The sequence below is a fragment of the Pleurodeles waltl genome, chromosome 6, assembly GCF_031143425.1.
Source record: "Pleurodeles waltl isolate 20211129_DDA chromosome 6, aPleWal1.hap1.20221129, whole genome shotgun sequence".
NCBI lineage: Eukaryota > Metazoa > Chordata > Amphibia > Caudata > Salamandridae > Pleurodeles > Pleurodeles waltl.
Genome location: NC_090445.1, coordinates 228777106 through 228797397, shown reverse-complemented (window position 1 = coordinate 228797397; position 20292 = coordinate 228777106).

The following is a 20292-nucleotide window of genomic DNA, read 5'->3' as shown; positions in this document are numbered from 1 at the left end:
ATAGGATAGGGTGCATGCATCTCTCCCCATGCCCCCCAACTTAGGATCAGCACCTTTCTTCGTATGACATAATGTATCTCGCCCCAAACAGTATTGTTCATCATCATTGGAAAGGATAGGGTGCATGCAGTTCCCCCACACCCCAAAACAGGGCCAGCACCTTTCTTCATATGACATAGCATTAAAACAGTTTGTCAGCCGTTCTGGGTGTAACCTATGGAAGTGAAACATTAGTGGTACAAGATATGTCTGAGGCCTGGTCGGAGTTTACCAGGTCCTCGTCCCCAATGTTTGATGTCGGAGTGGGTCCTGACCACTGGTAGCTGTCACAACCTCCTCCACTTTCTGACACTCCTGCAGAGCCTGGGACCATGATGGGATCACCCTTGTGCCAGATTTTTCTCTTCTTCTCCAGGTTCACTGGGTGCCACATTGTGTATCTAGGGTGGGACAGCCTTCTTAGCGAGGGAGTTGTTCAGTTCTTTCCAACGCCTGGAGTGGGGAGGTGAAAAAGGGCTCCAAGTTGTCATGACTGACGCTAAGCTGAGTGGAGAACAGCATTGCACAGTTGTTGCCTTGTTTCAGGAGTTTCGTTTTGGCCTCTGTGAAAGAGCCATTCTGCCACTGTAGTACCTTAGTAAATTCAGGGAAGATCTTACTCAGTTGTTTTCCACAGTTATTTCTCCTTTCAGCCAGGTCTGGGTAAAAATATAGTCTCTGTCTGTAAAATGCCATACCCTAGCAATGACAGGTAGAGGTCCCATCCAGGGGATTGGAGGTCTGGTGGGCATGCAGTGGGCTCTTTGGAGCGCAAAGAGAGAGGCCCTCAGGTACTACCTCAGTACGGAGCCAGGTCTCCAGATATGCAGTCATGTCTGCATGAGGGCGCTCCAGCTACTCGGGCAGGCCAATAATCCAAAGGTATTCCTCCTTGCCCTGCTTTCAGCATCTTCTGTCCCATAGTTCTAACACTTTCACTCTATTTTTCATCCCCATTAGCTAGTTCCTCACTGAAGCCACCTTGGGGCTTATGTCTTCCAAGGTATGCTCCGTTGTCGTGATCCTCTCAGCTGGTCGTCTGTGGTCATCTCTAAGAAGTCCCTGGTCTGTGAACATAGCATCTATTTTTAGCTCCAGTGCTTCGGGAAATGCTGCTATTGCTTAGATAATTGTGTCCAGTGTTGCGTCATTGCCCCCTTCCATCTCAGGTCTCTCAGTCACAGTCATGGCCCCTGGTGCAGTAGTAGGAGTGTCCAGTGCTTGATTAGATTCACTGGTGTCCCTTTTCTTAGAATATTTTCCCATCTCGGCGTGGTTGTAGGGCATGTGGGTGATACAGTGTTGTAGTCTCCTTAATTGGACCCCGTGCCCCTTTCAGTGATTGTCTTGAGCCAACCCTGGCCGTTGTGATCATCCAGGTGATCAGACCACCTCTCTGTGAGGCCTCAGAGGCCAGTGGGGTCAGAAGCAGCACGCCCACCAAGCCATGGGGTGCAGCACACTGCAGAGTCCGAGGCAAGAGCACAGGCGATGGGTGGTCACAGTTCAAGGTGGGAGCAGAAGGGGACCTCTGCGCAGAGTGGTGCCCCTTTTGGACCTTTCAAGCCTAATCCTGCTTTGCTCCACTCAGGGCCCAAGGGGGGAGGGGCACCTGGGTTGCTCCAGGTGTCCCATGTTGTGCCATTGCACCCTTCCATCTCAGGTCTCTCAGTCACAGTCATGGCCACTGGTGCAGTAGTAGGAGCTCAACAGGGAGCTGTGTTGCAAAAGCAGTGGTTGCTGTGCAGATGGGCCCAGTGTTTTCACATGCCTCTCTGGCACCTATTAAATCATGGTGGGGGAGGGTCAGGAGCTTCCCTGCTTGCAGGAGCGCCCCAAGGAAGTCAACCTGTTCCCCGCTGGGGTCCTTGGAGAATATCGGGGGTCTATCCAAGCACTCTTGGGGGGGATGGGGTCATGCGTCTCCCCCCTTCCTGGGCAGTAATCATAGGCAGCGTGCATCTCGCCCTCTCAGTCCTCCTCGCCTTACAGCTCCAGTGAATCATTGGTCTTTGGGACCACAGTTCAAGCTTCTTGCAGGTTACAGTGCATAGTGAGCTGCTCTTCTCACCTGAGGTCTTCACTGCAGCACTTCATGTTACTGCTGCTTCCCCGTCATCCATCTCGTTCCACGTGGTGTAGAGCAGTGGTTCCCAACCTGTGGTCCGGGGACACTTGGGGTCCGAGAAGCCTTCTCAGGGGGTCCGCGAGAGCTTAGAAAATTCAAAAATATTAACAAATATTGACAAATTAGGTCCCCAGCTTCCAGTAATGACTCAGGCGGGGGTCCCCGGATTCCTGGGATCCGTTAATGTTAAACTGGGGGTCCACAGAAATCAAAAGGTTGGGAACCACTGGTGTAGAGGTTAGCGGGCCAGCCTAAGTCCGCAGGCCCGAGTGAGGCCGCCTTCCTACGGGCTGAGTCTGTGCCCAGGGGGGCCCACTATCACCCAGCCAGGCAAGGGCAGAAAACGAGGTTCTGGGCAGCCGCTCCCCTACCGAGGAGTAATTGCCGACCAGGCACTCAGACAGTCTTCCCCGCAGGTTGAGTCCCTCCTGTGTTCATGCTCACGCGCTGCACCTTATTCCAGCACGCTCCAGAAAGAGCTCAGGGGGTCACCGGCGAGGTCCGGTGGCCAGCATTGCTCCCGGCCCGAGCTCCACCACGTAACCAGGCAAGCCGGGATGTCTGCTGGAGGTGCACGGAGGCGTGGCCTGGCACTTGCCATTTTGTCTGCTGCTCCGTGTTATGTCAGCACGGCTCTCCATCTGTTGCTCAGGCAGGACACTACGCCATCCAAGCGGGCAGATGTCTTACAGGGGGATGTTAGAGGGGTACTCTTGCTGAGGTTTGTGGGGCGAGATCAGCTGCAGTCATGCCGGATTGGTCTAGATGGCAGAGCTTGGCCCAGAGCTCCACAAGTTTGCTTCCTACCGCATTGGCGTCAAGCAACACCCCACTGCCCCCAATAACACAGATTTACACATCTACAAATACCAGTGGCTGGGTCTTGAAACCAGCTGCTCAAGCTGCTCCACAGATCCAGAATATTTTTGCATTTGTCCTGGCAATGCCCCTCTATATACGACTTCTGGTCGGACGTAGTTCACACAATTCATACAATAGCCACTATTCAATTGAGTTGTTCAACACTACCATTGCTTCTGGGCTACATTGTAAATATATCCCACTTTCAGAGGAAACAGGTGGCAATGTTGTTAGTGGTTGCTGGCCACCAAGTGGAAATTATGTAGTTGAAAGGAACTATACCTAAACTTCAAGAATGGCTACAAGATGTTCTATTTAGCAGTGAGAGGGCTGAGAACTACGCATCTTTACAGGCGCCTAATGCGAGCCCCAGGGACATTTGGAGAACATGTAGAGACTATGGGCCATAATTAGATCTTGGCGGACGGGGTTACTCTGTCACAAACGTGATGGATATCCCATCTGCCGTATTATGATTCTGTCATATCCTATGATTGTAATACAGCAGGCGGAATAACCGTCACGTTTGTGACAGAGTAACCTATCCGCAAAGATCTAAACCAGGTCCCATCTGTTGAAAATGATGGAGAACGATGGAGACCCATCACAGTTGTGGTAGACCTCCCTGGGCACTAGGTTAGAGGGTAGGATGGTGATTTACTGTTGCCTAAATGTTCATTTGGTGGGATTGATAGAAAGCAGGAGTTGCTGTTTTGTGATGCATATACTCTTAATGCAGTGTTATGAAGGTGTGTACATTTTCACAATGCAATTTCAACTTAAGCAGGGATGTTTCTGGGATGCTTATAAACTCATTGCAACTCTTTATTTAATCTTTTAATGTTTTGTTTGAAAATTTCTTGCCAAAAAAATTCAGTACAAATATTTTCAAATAAATATTTCCGTTTCCTCAAAATGTTTATTATATACTTATGGTTGAAGATGCTTTTGGAGTTATGAGTGTCTTCATCTTCTTTTGCTTTGCGTCTTTTATTAGAATATTAGTGTTCAAGAGTGTCACTTCGATTCACCTTTCCCATTGCTGGGTTGATACTAGGAGCAGTATTACCTCTAAGTAGGTGGTATCTAGATAGCAAGAGACAGATTCAAGAATGACGTAGACCTATCTATGGTGGGTCTGCATTTTTTCAGCTGCACCACTTGTCTACATAGCCATGCTACTCAAAGCATCCAACAGAACTCAATAGAACATTCAATGTATACCCCCTTATATAGTAAAATAATGTAATAATGATAGACACACTAAATCGAAAAATGCAATACACCCAAGGAGGACACAAATCTTTAAAATATTCAATTTAGAAAAACAGAGATCCCCTAGCTATCGCAAACATGGTTAGTACACACCTAAAGATGGATGGTATCACTGGATTGTTTAAAAATAATGTGCATAAATAATTGCTAATTTTCGTCAAGTGGCCTAGAAAATTAGACCCCCTAGTGATTTTAAATGATTTTAAGGACAACCATTCCTTCCTTTCATTCTCTTATCGTAGACTTACATAGAAAAGAACTATATGCAAGTATTCTTCATGGTGTAGTACCAGTTACAGGAAGAGAACATACACATGTGTCTAAAATGGTGTCAATCTGTGGGAGTGATCTTACGTGACCAAACTTTAAAGGTTGGTACACACTCAGAAAACATGGCATCTAGGGCTGATGGAAAAGCGAATAACAGTACAGCCTGAGCGCTTAGGCTATGTGCTAACACAAAAGTAGATTACTTGAAGTGGAGAAGGAGACATGATCCACATTCCCAGTTCAGTTCCAGAATTCCTATGTCCTCTCCACACTAAGAGCTGACATGGATACCCAGATTATATAGGGCAGGTGATAACCAGATAAAACAGAACCATTACACATGACTTGCATATAAGGATATTGCAGGTCAAGTCACTGTGGGAAACAGCCTGTGGGATAGATTTTGAGGAAAAAGAATGGGATAAAGCGGCCTTCCACAAACATCAGATTAGACCAATCTTACATCATGCCCATTAGTTAACACAAAGTTGACCTGTCTCGGACTGAACTGTGCCCCTAGCGTTGCTCCAATGGGGAAGCCTTTCTCCTACCTGCAACTCACTGACTAGATACCAGAAGCAAACATGCTAACACCAGAAATCTTCCTACTATACCACTGACCACAAAGGCATGTCTATGAGCCATCTCCCCGTTTTGTACTAAACATAAAAGAACCTCTGTTTATTTGAATGCTGTTAGTGGCGAAGCAAAGGATAGTGATTAATTGGATGACTGGCCAAGGGATATGAAAGAGTGGACAGCAGTGGAACAAACACATATGAAGCAGACTTGCATGGATAATAAATTGTCGTAGGACATAATGGATTGGGAATTGTATGTAGGGAATTTTCTCCACCCACAGGATAACTTACCTCCGTAGACAAGGCATGACTAAGAAGACTATAGTATGAGAACTGGATCACACAAGTAGACTGACATAGTGTATGGAATGATTGTTCTAGTATCTTTGACTCCTCCCTTGTTCACACCTTTTTATTCATGCTACTATACGTTTCATGGCGCTATACATATATTGATCTTAAATTATATTGCATTTAATACATCGTCTAAAACTACATCATTACTGGAGGTATATTATTATTATTAATTATGATGTCATATCATGGACTTCACCCTATTAACTATTGTATTAATCTACCATACCTAACTGTTTCAAGCTTGTGATGTAGTACTTATATCAATGTAATGGATGTAGTATAATTGTCATTCAGTCATGTCTGCAATACAGTGAGGGTATACCTTATTATAAAAGTGGAAACATAAACATCCTTTTCTAAAATATTAAGTATCGATTGCTTGTGTGTTGTGCAAAGTTATACTTGAATTAAATGCAAATTTATATTCACATTTACTTTATGGCTCTCCTGGTCTTACAGGCCATTCTAGGACATGATAATGTAATGTTAATTGTGGTTTTGCACAAACGATCAATATAGAAAACTTTAAAAAGTCCTGTAAACACTTGGTTGTTGGAAACAATAAACAAATATTGGTTAATGCCAGCAGGCCAGGGTTTAATGTAGTAACACGTGCAGCGTTAACACATTAGAGTAAGCCACACAGGAGGGAGCCAGGAGTCTATCATTGTGAAGTAATCCATTATGCTGTTCAGTGCAAGCACTAACGAGGTGACGGAAGCAAATACCCAAACATCCAATGGCATTAGGTGATAGATGAATGTTGTACATGTGTACGCCAGGATGTGCCTAATAAAGTCTCAATTGCTGAAAGAGGCTGGTCGAAGAAAGCCAGTAGTTGAAAGAGATGGGCCTTTTGCCTCTCTATGTATATTGTAAGGAATAGGTCTGATTGACAAGTGCACTGTCAAAACCCAGAGCCAAAAAAAGCTGGGTGTTATGTCATCTCAAAATGGTAAGGTGTGATACATCATAGAAAAAAGTATCCAGGTGACTAAAGGGATGAAGACATGCTAATACAAATAGCCCCAGTTGATAAGTGGAAATAAACCATCGCCTTTGGATTAATATCACTCCGTCCACTGAAAAAATATGAACAGTGCTGGGAAAAGAGAAGACAATAAATCCTTCTCTCACGGCTAACTAACACGAACACTGAAGGGATGTAGGTAGCAGTTTGTGAATTAAAGAGTTAGGGATCTCCAGTTGGCATCCAGCCTGTGACTGGAAACCCAATAGAACACTGAAAGGACCAGTCCTGCCTGTAACTGTAAGGTTCTTGTAACTAAATTATCAAGATACATCGATAATGATACAGAAGAACATTGGGTACCAGATTCTATGTTGGATTTATGAAGCTGGTCCGTGTTACCGTTGCAGACATGCCAGACGGCGTAAACTCGTTACTCCAACTAGAAATCTCACTGGCTTTAGCTACAGCTGCCTTCTCCACACATTGAACATCACCTTAGGAGGTGATATGAATAACTATTTTGATAAAGCGCTAGTGTGGGTTTTTACTGACTCTCTAACACCTGTTTACTTCTGATCATTCACCCAACCTGACATTTTTTAGATCCATGTAGCGTTTAAGTTATGCCGGTGGTTTTTGTTGACCAGAACTTATTTTTTATCTTCAAACTTTGACTCACTGCAAGAGAGAGAAAGACAGAAAATGGAGAAAGAAGGCGAAAGAGAAATTTAGTTAAACCGTGACAAAGGGCTAAAGGAGGGGTGACAAACAACCTGCAATGGTGAGATCAAAAAAACAGGAACTGTAAGGTGGTGGTAGAAAGAGGAATGAGCTGAACTCAAAACTAAGCAACCTTGCCATTTGCGAGCACCGGCAGCGGCTCTTAGAACTTTGAGTCCCTGCAGTTACTTTTTTGTTATTTATTTATCTTTTTACAAAATAAGCACTGTAGCACACCTCACACAGGGAATGCTTTTAGAAACATGTCTAACTTTACATTAAAGGCAGAATCCACTCTTGTGGGCAGAGATTTATAAACACACACACAGAATATGCGCCAGTAAGGTAAACCTGTGGGTACTAAATGAAAATTGCACAACACAAGGAAATTATTAATACACAATTCATATCACTGGATCCTTTTAATGTGGTTAATTAATGCTTTTACCTACTGTCACAGAACGTACAGATAGTCCTGATATGTTAAATATGTTTTTGCATGGAATACAACAGTTAGAAAAATAGAAAACCCCTTAAGAATACCAGTTATCCCAACCAATCCTACAAAAACCTTGTTGCTTGTTGAAAGTCAAAGAAAACGTATGAAACTTTGTTGCAGTTTGCATTATACGAAATATTTTATTTAGCTCAGCACTTAAATAAGGTTCGAGTGTAATTGCATTAGAAACAAATAGGGAATTTTGTTCTTTTGTAAGCAAACCCGAATTAATCACATGGCAGAAAATAACCTCCATTAACCTGCCTGATACTCACGATCATATCTATACTTTAAATCATAAAAAAGGCTAATGTAGTAATATCACTAGCTGGTGCAGGCACACACTCAAGGTAATCAAACCTATTACAGACTTGTCTCCTTGGAAAGTGATCAAGTCTTTTACAGACCTGTACCCTTGGAAGTAATTTTAAGAAGCAATCTGCGATGAAGGGGCATATCCAATTACTCATATTCATACTTTGCGTTGGTAAGGGCTTTTGATTTATACAGGTGCAAGCACCACTGATTGCTCTTCTATGGCACCCATAAAAAGCCATAGAAAAAGTTGTAAAAAGCAACCATGCCAATAAGTTGAATGGATATGAAAAATGTAAGAATCTTCAATTCCAGCGCTTCATTATCAATCAATCTTCTTGTCATTAAGGTGTCCCAAGGTCATGATCTTGCATTTAGGTAAGTTTTCAATTAGATCATGATTCACACAATACCTTAAAAGGAGCACAATAAGTGGATATAAACTTTTTCAGTGTCTGCCAAAGTGCGAACCTTAGCAGCAGAACAGGTCTCCGCTGGACCTTTGGTACCTCATCCTTGACATCAAGCACTGCCCCTTTAAGGACTGAATAGAAGGGCATTAGGACACTGCACCTCCTTATGCAAGTTTGAAAGGGGCCACAGATTGACGATCGTGGCTAACACAAACCAATGCCCTGTAGCCTGGACTTAAATTACACCGATCAAGAGTGAATCCACCTTTAGTTCTTGCTGAAAGCTTGGTGATGGTCCATTAAAGCCCTTTTACTAGTGACCAAAGGCCCAGTAGGCTGCAAGGCAGTAGCAGTATTTTTCTAGTTGATGTCTTACATATTAATCAGTAAGAAAACCTGATGCTTCTGCGCAGGAGAATCAATGGTTTAAAAACAGTTTGCCACAAACCTCAGAGCTAGCACTGAGCAGTGCTAAGAAAAATGGTGGTGACCAGTCCTTTTATAAAACAGTTGTTGTAAGTGCTTACAGTAACAATTTAAGAATTGTTTGTGCTTGAACTACTTTTTTACACTGTGGTGTAGAGTTAGTTCTGAACAAATCTGAAGGATTAAGGACTTAAGTTCATTTGTGGGTAATCAGAAACTGGGAAACTTCAGTGTCAATAGAAGACTCAAACATTTCACTCTGTTCTGTCCTTATAGGCTGTCTCTTCAACATTCAATAGATCAGGGTACAGTGTATTCAGTAAAATAACACAAACAGGTTTAACTCTTACAGGCCAAGGAATCCTAGAATTTTGCAGACTGCCTAGATTTATGATTCTTTGCAAAGTATTGCACAGTTCATGTAAGTGTTATTCTTTTTTGTGGTGACCAATTCTTCATAGGAATACGGAGCATTTCATATATCAGGGGGTCCTTAAGGTGCATATCCTTTAGCAAAGTACACAATTTGTTTTTCTCTTTGCTGCCAGTTGTATTATTGTTATTGAATTCTCCATGTGGGTAACCTTATCGTATCCCAGATAAAAATGATTGTGTATGTGTAGGAGCTCAATATAAGCCCTAAAATTTCACCAGACTGTGGGCTAAATAGCATTTTGCCTATGTGTTCCATATTATTAATTATAACTTCCCCAGTGGCTGCTATGGGTTCTGCTCTAAGCTGCCTAATTGCCCTCCTGTTAGCTGGCAAATCTAAACTAGGCCTTGTTGAAAGATTAAGGGGGTCATTCCGACCCCGGCGGGCGGCGGGCACCGCCCGCCGGGCGGAAACCGCCCAAACACCGCCCCGCGGTCAGATGACCGCGGGGGGCATTCCGACTTTCCCGCTGGGCCGGCGGGCGATCTGCAAAAGATCGCCCGCCGGCCCAGCGGGAAAGCCCCAGCAAAGATGAAGCCGGCTCCGAATGGAGCCGGCGGATTTGCTGAGGTGCGACGGGTGCAGTGGCACCCGTCGCGATTTTCAGCGTCTGCCAAGCAGACACTGAAAATCTTGCTGGGGCCCTGTTAGGGGGCCCCTGCACTGCCCATGCCAGTGGCATGGGCAGTGCAGGGGCCCCCAGGGGCCCCACAACACCCGTTCCCGCCAGCCTCTTCCTGGCGGTGTAAACCGCCAGGAACAGGCTGGCGGGAAGGGGTCAGCGCCGCCATGGAGGATTCCTTTGGCCAGGGGAAAACCGTCGGGAAACCGCCGGTTTCCCTTTTCTGACCGCAGCTTTACCGCCGCGGTCAGAATTGGCCAGGAAGCACCGCCAGCCTGTTGGCGGTGCTTCCGTCGTCGTTGGCCCTGGCGGTCAGTGACCGCCAGGGTCAGAATGACCCCCTAAATCTCGAATCTCCTACTATATTTACAAATGATCACAATACAAGTATCACTGGATTGTGATCACACTCAACCTATGACTGAATTCCTAAATCAACTATCCTCCATCGAGATTCTCACTGATAGAAGAAATAGTAAGGGCCTGATTATGATCTCAGTGGCATTGTTGCTGAGATCGCCAATACGGCGGGGGTGAGGCTGCTGTTAAGCTGGTGGCCTCACCCCTTCATATTACGAAGTTTCCACCAGGCCTTCCAGTGGAAACGTTGAAATTCAACGTTTCCGCCGGTCAGCCTGGTGGAAACAGTGTAGCGAAAATGACCTTGGCTCCCTAAGGGAGCCAACGCCAATGCCATAGAACACAAGCACCCTCGGAATGCTGAGCAGTCAGTGCACATTCCAAAGGTGCTGGCATGGGGGCCTCTGCACTGCCCACAACATTGTTGTGGGCAGTGTAGGGGTCCCCCTGTGGCCCACAGCACTGCCATTACGCCAGCCTTTCAATAGCGGTGCAACCACCATGGAAAGACTGGTGAAAAGGGGAGTCCTGATCAGCAGGGCAGTGCCAAACTCAGCACCACCGTGGCTGACCACGAACAACTCTGACCACCTCCAACATGTCGGGATCCATGATCCTGAAGGTGGCAGGGGTCTCCAGGCAGTCTGACTGCCAGGATCATAATCTGGCGGTTGGACCGCCAGGAGTGGGGCTGTCCGACCACCACCGTGAGTTTGGCAGCCCTCAGACTGCCAAACTCATAATCGGACCCTAATTCTGCAAGCACATCCTCTCTGTAAAGAGATCCGTCACAAGAACTATAAAAAAAACCAAAAAGGTGGTACCACTGGGCATATCTTCCTCCATATCAACCGCATTACATGAGAGCCCAGTGCCAATTGAAGCATCAAAGTCAGTAGCAATAATAGGTTGCAGAGCCAAGCAGGTGGAAATCTCAGATTTGGTCCCTTGTAATTTCATCAATACATTCTCAAAATCATTTAAAACTGTTGCTGCTTCCTCTACCCAATTTACCTTGTTGATGGAAAGATAGACGTTAACTACATGAGCCGCCAGTATATCGGCCCAAGTGTCTATTTTACAGAAAGCATATTTTTATTCACTGAGGGGATCATTTATATGAATAATTCTACTTTAATAATTAATAAGAGTTGCCAGCATCCTTGTACTTCGTTTTGGACATTACTAGGACATAACCTGGAAGTTTGATACCCCTCATGTGCAGCCACCACAAATGTATGAATTCCCCCCAGTATGTATTAGACTGGAGTTAGAATAGTAAATTTGATCCTTTAATGTATTCACTTTCTTGAGTGTTTGAAACATGGTTTCATGGAATAGGCATTTAGAAACTGCAGTCTGCAAGTATGCTGTGTGATCTTTCTGAGGTTTCACTAACAGATGTATTATTACTGTTTAGTTGAAAGTACCATGATGAGTACTAGGACAAGTTAAAAGTCATTCTAGGGTAGATACTTTTGCTGGGAGATATTTTTTTTCTATATTGCTGATTGTGCAAAAAGCAAACTCGATTTTAATTAAGCTTCCCTTCTTGACCAGTTTGGGCAGCCTGGATAATCTCTTAATTTCTTCCTGCTTCACTTACCTTATTTCTCAGTATTCGGAACACTTAGAAGAAATACGGATTAATATTTAAATAAATGAAACATTATGTTTGAATCTCCTTAACCCCACTGCTGAATTATTAAAACAGACACTGGTGTGTTCCATGTGCACTACTAATCTATTTTTAAAGGTTTCCTATGATCAGAGACAATACTTTACTGTTTCAGATGTGTTAACCTTTCCAAGAATATGCTTTAGTGCCATTTCATCCTAAATTGATTTAATGTACCTGATGCAGCTTGGAAGTAGCTTCAATGAGCAACAGTGTCCTTTAGAAGGAATATTTTAATTGAAACAGGAAAGTTTTGAAGATGAGTTACTGTGCAATGAGTAACATAGTGGTCTGATGTTCTCGGTAAGACTACATTCCAGAATGGATGTGATGGAGAGTATGTTGTATTTGAGATTGGAGTTAGTAAAGTTAATCTGACCCCACAACGTATGAAATGTCCCTATTGTTTGTTAGACTGAGGTTAGGGTGTTACATCTGATCCCCCAAACCCCTGCCTTATATGCTCTTTCCCAGTGTTTGTTAGACTGGAGTTAGTATGGTAAATCTGCCCCCATTTATGCACTTTCCACAATGTTTGTTAGACTGGAGTTAGAATAGTAATTTTATTGCAAGACAGGAGGCTAAAATTATGCATAAACCTTAATCCACCACTTCTGAGCAGCAACCTTAAAAGCTCCAAGTTAAAACACAACATGGACTTATAATAGAATAGAACTCCAATACACCATATAGGGCCTTGAACTCCACTCACTTCATCCTTTGTCACTGCTGAATTCAACCAAAACGTTTCTTGGCACACCTCGTCCTAAAATCCTCCACCTTCTTCTCCCTCTTATCTTTATTGGCTCTCTGGACAAAAACATTCGAACAATTTTTAAAACTACCTCCAACACAACAGTCTGGAAACCTTCCTTCATCAGAATTGTAACACAAATTTGAAAAATAAACTTCTAATTCTTTATTATGTTACTCAGAACTCACCTCCATGGATTGGAGGAAGGGTTAATGCTAGCCTTCTTGTCTTGTCTTTGCTATATAATGAAATATGAAATATAACGAAATAATGAATAAAAAGTTTATGCATAATGCTAGCCTCCTTGTCGTTAATAAAATCATGATTCTCTATACAGTGAGAATCGGAATTCTGACCCACCCACCACAATTCTATACATTTCCCCAGTATTTATTAGATGGGAGTTAGAATAGTAAATTTGATCCTTCAATGTATTCACTTTCTTGAGTGTTTGTTAGATTTGAGTTAGAATAGTAAATCTGACCCTCCCAATATCTGCACTTTTCCCAATGTTTAAACCAAAAAGATTGGGTTAATCCTTGTCTACAACAATAAACCCTTAGTCTCATTGCAAAAAGGGGCAATGCATAAACATGCTTCTTTGGCCACACTTGAAGTAAAATACCTACCCCTAACACCTGGGGAACCAGATTCTACAAGAGGCAAATATTTTCAACACTAAAAGGCGTAGTCTGCAAATTAATATATGCATCCCCTACATAACCAACTTCTATTCACTAGCATCCCTCAGATACCTCAAATTCCAATGTGATCCCACATTCATCCACCCTGGAACATACTTCCCCTTGAATGAAACCCAATGATTCAGACAATAATGCCTAAATTCTCTTTCTGTCTTCACCAATTTCTTGACCTAGTTCCTCCCAATCAATTAACATATTAAACTGCTAGTACACTGTTAAACTTCAACAAAACAGAACAATTTCTTTCTTGGCAAAAGTCCTGCTTTTATAAGAATCTGGCAGTAACTCTAAACATTTGATGTGCAACCTCTTCTCTTCGCCTGGTCATTTTCGTCTCTCAGTCCTGTGGCCACTTCGATCTCATGACCCTACTTAGCTCTGTGCTGGATTTGGGATACCATCCAGCCCATTAAAGTGTTTTTCAAACCAGACCCTTAGTGCATTAAGTGCAGTGAGGGAGTACTCCCTCTAAGAAAGTCTGTAGAATTTTGAAGCAAAGCGGGTCATTTTCCAACATATTTTTACATGTATGCTGAAAAAAGTCCAATGTTTTAGAGCACAGTTCAAGACCACAAAATGCAGTGTCACTATCATTTATTAGCACTTAATAATACATTAACATGCAACATGCTTAACCATTACTTATATGTATGTTTAAATTATTTTATATTTAGATTTAGTAAACGAGTGATTTCTATATTTTCGATCAACGATAGTTAGGATATATGGATCTTAACAGTGTCATGAGTGGGCCTAGGTACCAAACGCCATATTAAAGTCAACTTGTATTTTTCCTCGGTGTGCATAACTTACTTTCTGTTTCAGGCACTCCAAACACTCTGTTCTTGAAAGAAAAAAAAACATTTGTTTGCATTCAGTTTGAAGGTCGTAGTGTAGCTGTGTAACAATTAACTGCTTTGGAGGATGATTCTCAGCACCTGCATGAGAAGGAGGAATGATGAGGTAAATATTTGGAGGCCGCGATGATGAGAAGGAGGCTTACACCAAGTACAGCAGGAGCACTGATGTTTGATTGGTTCTTACTTGGTTGATTCCTCTAGAATTTCAAGCTTTAACTGTGTGAAGCTTTTTAGTTAGCCAGGAAATACCTAATACTCCTTATAATTATACTCATAGACTTACTTTCTAAAGCAAGTACATTTCTCCTTTTTTTTTATTGGAACCATCATTTGGTTCTACTTTTGTTGCTTTATTTTCCGACTCCATCTGCTCCTAGTTGCTGACCTGCTCAAAGCTTTTGCTTAGCTTCAGCGAGATCCCCTTTTTGGGAACAGAATTTTATCTTAATTTGCATATGCTGTTTTTAATAACGTTTCCTTGCATTTGTTGGGTTAAAAGGCCTGGATTATATTTATTAGTGTTGGTTTCAGGTGACTATTGACTGAATCTTAACTGATTCGATTTGAGATTGTAACTTTACTAATTTGTTAATTAACCTTTGCGGTTTGAAAAATTACCCTTCTCTGTCTTTACTGTGGAGCAAAATATGCTTCACTGTGATTGAAATGTTCCAGTAGATGACTGTAAACCTCAGTTCGACATCATCGCCCATCGAGTAATTGCAGTGTGGACTGGAGACTGCTCTTAGTTTGCAGAGTGCAAATACTATTCTTATCTTCCTGCATTATCACCCATATCTGATTAATGTTTTTACTTGCTTAAATGCCTATATGAAAATGTAGGTAGAGAAAGCTAAAATGATTACTGAACGTAAGAGTAACATTTCCACTGGACAAGCAGCATCACAAGTTGCTATCCTTTTCAAGGAGGCCAAACACAATATAAGATAAGATAGATTTCAAATTTTGGAAATTGTCTTATCCAACAGTGGGAAGCGTCACAAGCACAGATAGTATAATAAGAGAAATCTTTCTGACAAAAAGAAAACATGGATTTGAGATTTTCTTTATAAAGTCTTCCAAAACTTTTCTGTCTAAACATAATACGGAAAGAGAAGCGTTAATTTGCAACTGCATAGTCATCGGTCACTGATCCCTATAGAAAGAGAATAGTTATTTCATAGCAAAAAGACTGAATACCTGTAGACTTATGGGTAGAAGAAGCATACCCTGAAGCAAATGGAGAGTCCATGCAGAATTAGCTTGGCTGAGAGTAAGAAAAGGCTTTGACACGAACTTGCACAGTTGAGTACTACATGAATAATGAAAAAGAATGTGAGCCCCTTTACGAGTTGGAAGGTGTGTAATGTATCCGATAATGATGGGACACAGTAAATATCTAGCATTTGTTAAATTTCACCAGGTCAAACCTACTGAACTTTAACAGGGGAAGTGTGTACGGTACGTACTATACCTTGTGGATGTTGGTGCGTTAAACACCCAAATCTACAATTTATTCCCCAGAAACTCGTGATAGGTGCTATTTATCACAACATTAAATAAATAACATACCCCGTGGTATTGGTATTTATCAGGTATGATAATTAGTACCTATACTCGTAATCAGCGTCTGAAAGTAGGAACGTTTTTTGATTAATGTACATTAGTTTTTGCTTGTTTTCCTTATTCAGGTTTACATGTTCTTAGACTATATTTTATACTAAAATTGAGTCATTCTGCTGACATAGTGTTGAATCGAACAAAATTAATTGGAAAAAAACGAATGAATATGTGATAAAAAAGGCATTCGAAATAAAATTTTGAATTTATAGTTTACCATTCAGAATGAAATAATGAGGTTATAATTCTCTACGGTGGTATCTGTGAGGAAGTGTTCCATCAGTCTGTTGCTCAACGAAAACAGAAAGTACACCAACATTTTGGACACTGGTAAAACATATGTGATGTACAGAGAAGGGATTTAAACATCTTTATTACCATGTAGCATAATACACTGAGAATACCAAGGTTCATAATCTGCTGCTACTAGTGAGGACATCAATATTTAAAGTGGTAACTATAGTAGTGAGCCAGTCCTCTCACAAGTTTAAGTAGCACATGGGTAAAAATATGTGGTGGGCCACCGTCACCCACAGATGGTTGTTATTATTTGGGATTTTTTTGACTAGCACACTATCACGTCAAGTTGAGTTTCTTGAGGCTAGGATTTACTGCTCACTAAGGTGGAATTGGGTGCTTATTAACTGCTATTAAACTAAAGGTTTTTAAGGTTTTTCTCAAATTCAGCAGCGATGGTAGAGAGTGGCTCCACAATCTGGGAGGGGATTAGAGGGCGATCTTAAATGACAAGAAGGAATGTATTTTTAATGTTTTGATGAAAAGGGTAGGAATTCCATTATATTGATATTGTACATAATGCAGTAGGTTGTAAATATTAATATGTTTCCTTATAGGCAGCTAGTGAAGTTGCTTAAACTGGGAAGTCACTGATTCAAATTTTATAAGCTCATAGATGCATCTGGCTAGGTCATTTTGGATCTTTAGCAGTTTATTGATTGCTTTAAGGGGTAACCCCAAATAAACAGAGTTGGTGTAGTCAAAAGCAATTGAACACAATAATTGATAGGCCAGTTAGATTTTATGAGCGAAACTAAGAAAGATAAAAATCTGTTTTAAAAGGGGCATTTGATATTTAAAGGGCTAGGCAATTGGATATCTAGGTTAAGGTCCTTGTCTAACCAAAAGCCAAGTTTGCATGCTGAGTTGACACACTGGTGACAGCCCTGTAACTGGGGAGGCCATAAGGTATTGTCACATTGGTTGATATGCTTGCCAACAGGGAGAATGTGAGATTTAGTGTGATTGAGTTTTAAAACAATTTACTTTCATCCAATCAGATTAGGAGTAAGAAAGGTAGGCACAGCAATAATTGAAGTTATTCCATCCTTAGTGAGATTGACGAGGATCTGTATGTCATCAGCATAAAGGTAAATTGTGATGTTCAGGCCGTTTAATTTTTTAGCCATAGGTTGGCCATATACATCAAAAGGTAAATGGGACAGCGAAGAACCTTGTGGGACTCCCCGCTGCAATGAAGTAGCAGCAAAAAGGAAGAGGCCCAACAGAATTTGTTGTATTCTTTTGCAGAGAAATGATTCTAGTGCGGCATGTGCTCATTGGTTATTCCACATTCCGAGAGCCCCTGAGGAAGAATGGAGTAATCTATAGTGTCAAAGGCAGTGGAGAGATCAACAGTATTATTACTCATGATCACCACTGTACATGATAAATTGCCGGAGCAGAAACCGGCCTGGGCAGATTGAGTGAAATTGTTTTTTTCTATATAATGCTGAAGCTGATTGGTTGCTACTTTTCCCATCAATTTGAAGAGTAAATGCCTAGAATTAGCGGGTTGGTTGTATTTTTTAAAAAGAGGATGGACAATAGCTTCTCTGAACTCATCTGGGAATTTACCCTCCTTGAAGGAGGTGGTAATAATTTGCTTAATATCATCAGTGATATATAAGCCCCAACGGCCATAAGCAGTGCTTGAAATGGAAAAATTTAAGTGCAGGTACTCTGTGCCAGAGTACCTGCTTGTTCTGAGAAGTGCCGGTACTCTCCAATTAAAAGTATTACGGTTTTCTCGAGATGTGCCGGTACTCTCTCTCTCAAAATAAAAAAGTGCCGGTACTCAGTACCGGACAGTACCGGCCCATTTAAAGCACTGGCCATAAGAGAACAAGCAGTCGGTTGTCCAAAGTTTCAGACAATGTGGCTTGGGAAGCTTTTATGTATGCAACACAACTAAATTATGACCGGCACCTGCTGAAGAGATTATGTTAAACAGTAATGTGGTGTGCTCTTTCGTTTTGCCTTGCAGATAAGCATTCAAGGATGGGTGATAAGAAGGGCCAAAGTTCTGAGTTTCGGTATGTAATGTCTTATAAAGATATATTACATGTTCTTAGCACTTGCTGTCAGCGAAGGGTGTGTTTTATGTATATCTGATATATGCAAGGAACATATAAATGTTCAGCTGTCCATTGAAAACAATGGAGCACTGTCACTGATGCTAGAGGCCTGTTGCCTGAACGTCCATATGTTCTTCCTTGTACTTCAGTGAATTGCCACTCAGAAAGGGGTGGATATTAAGAGGAGCACTGTTTTAATATCCTTTAGTGGCTCCCCATGATTGCTGGTGATTCCTCCCTCCCACGTGCTTCCCTGCTGCCACAGCAGGAGCCATGCTTTCATTTCAGGTTAGGCTACCAGGGAGGCAAATTCAGCATATCATCGTGAGGGGCCCCCAAGAGGTTCATTAGCTTGTGAATACCATTGGTGACCGGACTGAATCCCGCCTCCCTCCCATGACTCTAAAGGCCTGACTACAAGTAGCCCATTAAGTTTCAATCACTGCACAAACACTCGTTTCACAGGAATCACAGTTAGAAGTTGGATGATGTTTATTGCACTCCTTATCTACCAGGTGTGGTAAAGATTTGATCTGTCGTTAAATTTCGGGAGGCAAAACCTGCCAGCAATTAACAAGGAGATAAGGCCCGGAATTTATCAAGTCATGGGGAGTTTGGTTTGGAAAGCAGCAAAATTCACATGGGTTATTCCATGAAAAGGCGTTAGACGCCATAATTATCGTATTTCATGAATTACAAACACTTCAGTATCAATTGTTTAAATAGAATTTGGTATTATTAGCCTAATCAAATCTAATCTTAACTGTCACAACTTGAAAAGAGGCAGCTGTTCTTCTCAAGCTGTCATTCACAGTCAGCGGGAGCCATGAAAGCGAGGGGTAGTAGTCAAGGCAAGGTTGTTGAGATCCTTCAGGGCCTCCAGATCCAGAAGCACATTAATTACATGGGCAGCGCTCATTAGCATAAGGATTTTTGCCATGTATCCTCCTTAGGGGTCCTGTCCTTTGGCTCTGGCCCTTTACCTCAGGCAGCGGGTAATAATGCTGGTTCATTAACATCAGAGAGAATGAGGAAGACACATAACAGAAATGGAGCCTTGGGTACCATGAGTGGTAATAATCCGTTTCATTGTTTGTTGGTTTATGTCATGCTACAAATATGTAGTTAGTGGCCCAGCGGTTCACATCATTCAGAAGAACTGGAAAACACTAGCAACATCCAATACTACCATTTGATGGTGGGGAGAAGGTTGTGTTCAAGTGGTTTGGATACCCAGTGGGCTGTAGATCAAGGTATTTGGACTTGAAAGTTAGTGGAAAAGGTCTGTGAGAAGGTGATGGTTTCTATATAGCAAACAAGTAATGGCTGGAAATTGGTATAGCAAGCCTGATCAAAGGAAATTGCTTCAATTACCATTCGATTTTTTAGGTCTGATTTAAAAACAACTTTATATTTGTCGCCAGCCTCATATTTTCCCAAAAACAAATGTGTGAACTATTTTTATTTACATTTTGTCAACTACAAACTACATTACATATTGTAACACTCATGTCTGAGATATAGCATATGTACAGTCATAGCATGTCTTAGAATTACAGTATTAGCTCAAAAAATAAGCGTATGCAAGAATTCAAGCAACTTCGAGCGAGTATAGCAGTGACCCAGATTGGCCGTAAGAAGGCAGTTTGCATTTGCACATAGCCATCAGTAAAAAGAACAGTAAAACGTGTAGAACAACATTCAAATGTAATTAGGCCGCACCTGCCTTTCGACAACAGAGATATCTAGTCAACTCCACAATCGACTCAGTATTGTGTGTATATTAGGAGGGATGCACCATGATGACTGCGCCATATTGTGGCCTCAAATTATTGTGAGCAAGGAACTGTCTCAGGAGCCCCACTAGGGGCGTTGCTTTCATCATCTGTAGTAGCGCAGAGCTCTGCCAGGATCTAGTCTTATGGGGCTTCTATGGGGTATTTATTTAGACCTTTGGTATCGTCACTGTGTTGTGCTCTGCTTTCAGCTTGTGCCCATGCCTCCATGCAGAGGGCCCAGCTGGTGA